This window comes from Onychomys torridus, chromosome 1 (assembly GCF_903995425.1).
Source record: "Onychomys torridus chromosome 1, mOncTor1.1, whole genome shotgun sequence".
NCBI classification, from domain to species: Eukaryota; Metazoa; Chordata; class Mammalia; order Rodentia; family Cricetidae; genus Onychomys; species Onychomys torridus.
Window position 1 is genome coordinate 5,343,031 of NC_050443.1, and position 9,372 is coordinate 5,352,402.

The 9,372-nt window shown below is 38.3% G+C and overlaps 1 pseudogene; it reads left to right on the forward strand.

Annotated features, from left to right (window-relative positions):
- Window positions 1–5,422: 5,422 nt before the first annotated feature.
- LOC118596536 lies at window positions 5,423–9,166 on the forward strand (annotated as a pseudogene).
- The last annotated feature ends 206 nt before the right edge of the window (window positions 9,167–9,372 follow it).

A 9,372-nucleotide genomic window follows, 5' to 3' on the forward strand; every position in this document is an offset into this window, starting at 1 on the left:
ATAAAACAGAATACAATATGGTTACCAGGATGCAAAGATACATCCAATTGTATACTACAATGATGGTGTGAGAACACAAGATTAATGTCATTCAAAATTCTATCTTTTTCACTGACTTCTGGTGAACTCAGAGACACTCAGGTGTCATGAGTGCATCAATGTCTCAGGGATTACCTTGGTTTCTCAGGAAGTGAAAGTCGTACTGTGCCCCAGGAACCATGGACTCTAACCAGAAACAAACTATGATGCATGCCTCTCAAGGCAACTAGACCAGATCATTTCCACGACTCCCTGCAGAAGACAAAACTTGTCGCAGCAGCAAAATGAGTCAAGCCCAGGAAAACTCTTGGTAACTGCAGTATTACTAGGATAGGAACAAACATCATTTATTTTATTTCATTATTATCTTTGTGAATGTTCATTGTACATGAAACTATGCCATAAAAGGGCTTTTCATAAAAGAATATACTTCACTGAGCATATTTTCCTCATACTCTTCCACTGCCCTTTTCTTGCCCTTCTGTTTTTTTTTTTTTTTTTTTTTCTGCATTGTTCCCCTGGATAATTTTTCTTGTGGTTTTATGCTATGTATATAAACCCATGATTTTATGTATAATATTTATAAACTATAAAGAGGAAAAGAATCTGTGTTCCTGATTATTCTTTTCATTGCTTTCCTTCTTTTTTTTTTTTCTTTTTCTTTAATTTGTTGATTTTGAGAAAGGGTAGCAGTGCATAGCTCTGAGTGTCCTGGCAATTGCTGTATAGACCAGGGCGTTCTTGAACTCACAGAAATGACTGCTCTCCCTCCTGAATGCTTTGATTAAAGACATGTGACACCACACAAGTCCTAAAAGTGGTTTATTCATGACTGGCTTTATTCACTTAATGTAATTCTTGGTTTGCATCTATTTTCCTATTAGCAGTATAACTTTGTACAAGCTAGTGGTTGAAAAAAAATCACATTTTTGTGGATGCTTGCCTGGTTTTGATTTCAAGCTAAACAATGGCTGTGGTGGGGGAATGTCTTTCTGTATGCTGTGAATATGTGTTGCTCTGATTGGTTGATAAATAAAGCCATTTGTCCAATCGCAAGGCAGCTGAGAGGCAGGCAGGGAATTCAGAGAGATATAAGAAGAAGGAGAGAGGAGATGCCAGTGAGCTACCCAAGGAGAAACATGAAATGAGATGCAGGTAAAGCCACAGAACATATGATGATACATAGATTAATAATTCTGGGGTAATTTAAGATTTAAGAACTAGCTAGCAAAAAGCTTGAGCCATGGCCATGCAGTTATAACTAATATAAGCCTCTCTATGTTTACTTGGGGGACAAGAGTAGGAGAGATTTACCCCAATCACTGGCAGGCCAGGACATAGGAAGTCTTCTGGCTACACCTGTGTAAAGAGAATGTGGAAATATTTCTGCTTTATGGAGGGAAATCATGCCTGATACTGGAACCAGAACTGGTGACATTATGGTTCTTATAGGGGAATCTACTTTCTACATTTTACTAACTTAGCAGGTTCCTAAACACAATATAATGTTTATCTTTATACCCACAGAGAAATATAGTTCCCACAACTCATCTAAGAAATTTGGCTTACAACAGGTAGAGACCATTAAAGAGAATAACTAGAGAACACCATAAACAAGGCACAGTGTGGTGGCAGCACAACCTGATACATCTATACACAAAATCTACACCTAATACTTGGGGATCATAGTAGAAGAGTGGATGAAAAGACTGCAAGAGCTAGAGTAACAAGAATTTTGCTGTGAGATTGTATCTACTAGAAATCTCAGAGATGCTATACCTTCAAAGTCTCAGCAATGTAGCTTCATGAACAAGACTTGAGCAAGGATGATTGTTAGGAATCAAGATGTCAGGAAACAAACATGAACCATGGAAAAATACTAGCTAGGCCAGAGAACAAGTTATAAGACCACTGCCAGTCCCCAGAGCAGTAACACCTGTTTAATAACTGGAGGCTCCCAAAGATAAGAAGACATTTAACAGTCAGGTGCCATGACAACCAAATGTAAAGAGCATTCTATGGTCAGGTAGTCTAGCAACAGAATAAATGGCCCCTGACCAGTGTCCTTAGTGATCTTGCAGTTGCATGATCTGCATGTCTCCCATGTCTGCACCCCTTCCATGTCCCTTCCCCTTCCCTCCTTCCTGCCCCCTTCCCTCCTATGCTATATAAGCCTTGTGGAGGAAAATAAAATCTGCAGCTTGATCAGAATCTGTCTTGCTGTCATCTCTCATGCCCCCTGTTCTTTCATTTGCTCCCACAGGTGGGTCGCGCGGTTGAAACCCCACTGGCCAGGACAGATGATATTGACAGATGTGCTAACATGGAATGGTTGAGTCTTATGAATCCTCAGTTATGGAAAAAGAAGTAGAAACAACCAATAAATGATGAGATTGGGAGAAATAGTCTTCCCCAGGGAGAAGTCTCCTGATTGGTCATCAATATTAACTGGTCAGCACTGAAATATTATACATACAGGTAACACTGTCTGGACTAAACAGGTTATACTTATGTACTTTGGAATGTGTGTGTAATAACAATGAAACAAAGACTATGAATTTGGGAAAAATTATGGTATAAATATGGGGAGGATTGAAGAAAATTAATAGAAAAGTAAAATAATGTAATAATGGTTATATTTCAAAATTGAACAAAATTTAAATTTAAGATGTTTGTTTCACCAGAAGGTCCACGTTTTTTCACTTCTCACAGAATATTTTCTTACCATTGTTATAAAATTAGTTTGTATACATTATACTAAGTATTCTAATAAATGACCTCCTTGTTAAGTACAACATAATGCTTTTCCTTTTACTACTAATTTTTAGATATTCTGCTCATATTTGACTATGCTGAGTACTCTAAAATGGGGCAAAGTAGATATTTGAAAGTTAAAAAATAAATTGATGACAAAGAAATGTAATGTAAAACTCTATAATATTTATGTCTATGGTCCTTAGATGGTAAGACACTATTGCTGAAGATACATTATACTTTATTGATTCCCCAGGGTCCAAGGGGGCTTTGCTATGTCTGGTGTGGGATATCAGTGAAAAATCTACATACACTATGTTCTTATGTCTGTTAACTTTATTCCTCTAAGACAAACTTACATCAATTCAGCTATAGTTCCACCAGGAATTCAAGGCAGGAATAACTTTAGACATACCAAGCTCTATATCTGTCTACTTTATTTCTCTGGAATGAAATCCTGTCTCCATAACTGCAGTTCCATCCAGCTCCCCAGCTTATAGTCCAGCCAATGACTAACTCCTATGCTTTCAGCCTCATCTTTGTCCTCTGTATCCTTTCTCCATCTCTGCTACTCTCTACTCCTGGCACTCAGAAAACTCTACTCGAGATCTGCTTACTCTCTATGGAACCTTTGTCACTGTCCTCTCTTCTCTCTTGCCACGCTGTTCTGTCTTTGTCTACAGAAAATGCCTGCCTTTTCTTTCCCTGGGCAAGTGGCTCCCTGATTCCTCAGGAATGTTGTTTTATCTCTCACCTTGATATGTAAAAACCTCTTTTGTTCTCAGTCAAAATGCTTTGGAGAATCACTAGGCCTCCTCAAGGCCTCTTCCTGAGCTTCATTAGCACTAGCACAGGAAACAAAGCTAGGCATCTTCTGCCAGCTTGTCTCCTATGCTCAGCAGGGCAGTTAGTAACTTAGTAGGTACAGCAGATCTGGGGAGCTGAATTGTTTACCAAATGGTCTGCAAGGATTTCATGGCAGAAGACAGCTGGAGTATTAAAGGCTGGGTAACGCCAAATATTCATCATAAATGGCTTTGCCTTTTGACTGACCCTTGGCTGGTCAAAGTTCAGCTTTAATACACAGCTGAATCTCTATGATATATTCTTGCAGGCCACAAAAATCTTAGTCACTATGAAGCTTCATCCCTACTGAATAATTTATACAGTGTTGGAAGTTACTATAAATCTCACCCCCTTGTGAACTCTGAGAGCTATAACAACAAGAAGCCTGGTGCAATAGTGTAGTGAACATCATGAGAGTAACCAACCACTTAAAGATTGAAGATCCAGTTCACAAGATGGAACCTAAGGCTGGTACCATTATCAAATACAAGAATATCTGGCTATGGAGTACTTAGACCCTGGGGAAGAAATATGTTATATATATATATATATATATATATATATATATATATATATATATATATATAAAATTGCTTTCTACACTACTTTCTTCATACTAAGAGATCAGTATATCTTGCAATCCTCATAAGAAAAGCTTCCTTTTGCAGTCTCTTATGATTAACACACAGGGACACAATTATTAAAGGTGCTGAGAATCAGAAACTCTGGAAGGTTCACCTTAAAATGGAGCACCTATATCACATATCTACTTCCCAAGACTCAGACAGCATCATAGAAGTTGAGACAGAAAGAGTATAAGAACTAAAAGTGGTAGATGATTCCAAGGCAATAGTTTTTTTTTTCAAGCCAGAATAGAACCCTTGCACATGTGCATTCATTTTTAGAACAGTATACACAACACCTGCACCAGATCAAGCTAGAAAAAATCCCAGCAGAGTGGAGAGTGTCCAGAAGTCCCACCACTTATAGATGAAACACTGTTGGATACAGATATCTTCTGGGAGATCAAGTGTCAAATTTCTCTAAGTAATAAACATTTAAGAAGCTACCCATCCTTCCATAGATACCCCTGAACTAGACACATAATAAGATCAATACATACAGTGTTGTTGCTTTTGTAACACATTAAATTTATTTGGTAATAGTAGTAGGATGATATAAAAAAGAAATTGGAAAGGAGATAATGGGATGTGCACTTGACTAAAACTCATGAGCATGTATAATACTCAAAAAAACATTTTAAGTAATAAACGTTATTGAACTTTTTAAAAAGAACTAAGTTGATTGCTGTTTAAGAAGTGAAGAGTAGATCCAATGAATAGAGACACTCCACTTACTTTCTCACAAATCTGACCTCAAAGTTTCTAGGACCTTCTGCAGCAGACCTGCTCAGCCTTCAGGGATCATGAAACCTTAATGGCTCTTAAAAACACATTGTCTCTTTGGAGCTAGTGACAAGAAATACTTAAGTGCCTTTGTTAATTACTAACATAAAAAGTTTCATAAATGTTCTTGTCTCCCACAGCAAGCACTGTCATTGGCACTGGAGGTGAAACGAAAATTGCAGTTCTGTAGGGAGGTGAGGTCAGAGTCACAGACCTCTACCTCAGGTTTGAACTGACTTTATTAAAGAACTGCTTATTAAGAGTCAGGGTCAGCCCAATTAACCTACCACCCTGCAGACACTCAAAGCCACATGAGTACTTTGTATTTCAGCTGGGGTGGAAGAGCCAGCAAAGGAGAGAGACTTAGGTAGGTGCCTATGTCTGGTAATGGGAATCTGGGGCAGAAACAGATTTGTGGAACAGAGAATGAAGTCACAAGAATAATTCCATATCTAAGAGGTGAGTGAGAAAAGTAGAAGTGTTCCTAACCTGTGGCAGTCCCTGTTGGTTCTTATTGTAAGTCCCACACTGAAGGTGACTGTGGGTACATCAGGATAATGCAGGTCATCTGTGAAGGTGCTGAAAGACTATTGTAATTAGTCAGTGTGATAATTCACCTTACACTCTGTGATGTGTTGACTATCTTTGAGGCATTTTTATTATAGGTGAACTTATTGTGGTTTCCTGCCCATGGTGCACAGTAAAATGGAAATATAAGAAGCACACAAATCTGTGAAAGTATAAGATGTAAATGTGTGTGTGGAGTAAAAACCATTCATATGTAACACTGAATATGTCATCTCATTATAGAGGCAATAACTGAGTCTGTATTGAATGGCCATTGGTATAATAATTGGTTCAAAGCATCTCCTTTATGAACTAGGTAGGGCAATATGGAAAGGAAGTTACAATATAAGTCTCGGGCAATGACAACCAGGACCCAATGTGTAATGAATTACATCTCCTGGATTAAACATATCCATTAAGTAGAACCTAATGCCATGCCTTTATTCATTGTTTGTTGTTGTTGGTAATAGAACATAGGGCCTTGTGGTTGGCAGGGCAGGGCTGTACCACTCTTCTACATTTTTATACATACTAGTGCAAAATGTTTAAAGTTTCACATCATCTGACTGTTGTTTATTACTCACATGCATCACTTCTATTTGAATGCATCAAAAAATTATTATAATAGATTCAGCAATATACAAATTAAGAAATAAGCTAGGGGTGGTAGTATATTCCTTTGATCTCAGCAGTTGAGAAGAAGGATTGGGCAGGGTTCTGTGAGTTCAATGCCAACATGATATACATAGTGAGTTACAGGACAGCCAGAGCTACATAGTCACATTCTGACTTTAAAATAGCAACAACATGAAAATATTAGCAAATATATGCCCTTTTCAAGTTTCCTGGACTGGACTCTACACATGCTCACTCCCACATAAACACATTTCTAAAATATTAGAAACTATGAAATTATATTTACAACAGTGCTACCTGCCTCCATGAACATGGAGTCAATCAATTAATAGGGTAGTTTCTATTGTCTGCTCCAATCATTTTGTATGGTGTTCTACAGTGCTGGTGCAAGGAAAAAAGAAGAGTCTGAGTGTGTGGTAATTCCTAAGGTCTCAGCTCAACTACCTACTCTGTTTAAACTTCTTCAGATTCTAGGCTTCACTGCCAATTCTGCCCCATTTCTTGACTGGTATGTGACTGTCCCTCAGTTCTTGATTGAAAGCTGACTGTCCCTGCATGACTGCTGAATGTGAGGGGCAATGTTGTCCTTCTTGGTGCTGTATGAGTCAGCTTGGTACTGATTCACAGCTACTGCTGTCTGATTCTGCAATGAGATCTCACAGTTTAAGAATGGTTTTCATACACCTTCTCTCACAGCAATAGATATGATATCCTGAGAGTTTTCTCCCATGCTACTATGCTGGTGGGCTATATAACACACTGCCTTCTTTCCTACCATTTCCACACTAGACTAATGAGACACTGAACATTTCCCCAGGATCCATTCATCAAATATTGTCTTTTCCCTTCACAGTTTTCATGGCATGTTTTGGCCTTTTTTTGCTGTGCAATATGTAAGATTTCATCACATTGGATGCCCACATCTCCATAATACTCCTGATCCAAGTCTAGACACATGCATGTGTGTCTGTGTGCTGTCACTTTTCATAATATCTAGGTCATAATATGATGAAGGTTGTCACTTGAATCATCATTGAAATAAGTTTTGTGTTCTTATGAAATTTTTCTTACCATAAGATATTCATGAGGTAGTGACAAAAGATCATTAAGCACCATCAAAGTCTGGATTTTGAGTCTGTATTAAGCGACTTCCTGAAGAGAATCACTTCTTACCTAGCAGTCCGGAATAAATTTCTTGTGGAGTTTTTAAAGTCAAAGATCCCAGAAAACCTTCATCCTTGCTGGTAATTGGCAGGGAAAAGTAAATCAAAGAAGCAGTTTAATAGAAGCCAAAAATATGTTGTTATCAGGGACATTTTGTCCCTTAGTTTCTACAATGGGTTTGGTACTTTGCCACAGGACTTTTGAAGAAAGAGTTAGAAAAGGAATGAGTGAGTTTCAGGTAAAACCAGAAGTAGCTCCAACTATGACAAAATGGAGGACCTTTTGCCTTGTCAAAGATTATAAATATATTCTGAATGATGTTATAAATTTCTCCATTACATATCTATAAGTTTAGATAAGACATACATTAAGAATTGATATATTTAAGATTTGTGCTCTTTTTTTTTGAAGTTTTCTTCATGTATACCATTACTAGAAAATATCATTATTTTCTGGAATTGTATTTGTATATCCAGGCTGTCACTTTTCATTCTTTCTCATAGGCCAACATCACATCATCTTGAGTGCTGCACTTTCTATGAAACTTGATGGTTGTCCTTGCATCAATATGCACATTCTGAAGTATTCAGCAATCTCACACTAAGATAAATTGAAGGTAGCTACTCCTGCCAAAATTTTGGTGGTGAGATATTTTTATGTGGTCTAGGTTGGTCTTGAACTCCTGAGCTTACAGGACTCTCTGCTTCAACCTCTCAGTTGTTCCATCCTCTCATGATTAACTGTGTGCTCCTCCACTCTAAGAAACAATCATTTGCTTTTGTTCTTTTTGACCAGAGAAATTGCATGGTTATAATCTAAAGTATATTGTACTGAATCACAGACTGGACTTCTAAATTATGCCCTTCAGAATCGTTTTCTTATTACAAACTACAATTGGAATTTTAGGAAATATCTCTTTCATGTTCTACTATCTAGTCCTTTACTACAAAGAACGCACATTAAAGCCCATAGATTTTATTCTTATGAACCTAATGGCAGCCAATGCCTTGTTTGTTCTCTCTGAAGGAGTGCCCAACACAATGGCAGCTTTTGGGCTCAAGCAGTTTTTGAATGATTTTGGATGCAGGCTCCTAATATACATGCATGGATTTAGCAGGAGTGTGTCCATTGGAACCACCTGCCTCTTGAGTGTCTTTCAGGCCATCACCATTGGTCCTAGGGAATCCTGTTGGAAGGATCAAAAAGTCAAACCTGTAAAATTCACTGGCTGCTGCATTTCCCTCATCTGGGTCTTGTACATGTTGATAAATTTCATTTTCTTTGTGTACACATATACTGGAAAGAATAGCAAAAATGTGACAAGAAATCGAGATTTTGGATACTGCTCCATTGTAGGACGCAGTGAAATCAGTGGCTCACTCTATGCTGCACTGGTGGTGTATCCTGAAATCTTCTTTTCTGTGCTTATAGCCTGGTCCAGCAGCTGCATGATTGTCATTCTGTACAGACACAAGCGGAGGATTCAACACATCCGCAGCACTCATGGTTCCAGCAGAACCTACCCTGAGTCTAGAGCCACCAAGAACATCCTGACCCTGGTGTCTAACTTTCTGGCTTTTTATACTCTCTCCTCCATCTTAAGAGGCTGCATTGCTCTTTCCTATAACAACAGTTGGTGGCTGGTGAACATCACTCGCCTCACTTCTCTGTGTTTTCCCTGTTTTGGACCTTTTTTAATTATGAATCATTATTCCATTGTGTCCAGGCTTAATTTGGTCTGGATAAAAAAATAAAAGTTTCTCAATTTTATTTTAAGTGTGTCAACAGTCAATAAAGAAAGTTAAGGACTGCCCTGTTGCAGGCAAGCAGGGAAGAGTCCTGCAGGCAGGCCTCCCACCAGCACTCCTCAGTGGACCCTACAGTTTACAAAATCCACTCACTCCCCCAAACACACTCATCACCCTGTAACCTCAGCAGCTTTCTGACACACAGAATCCAC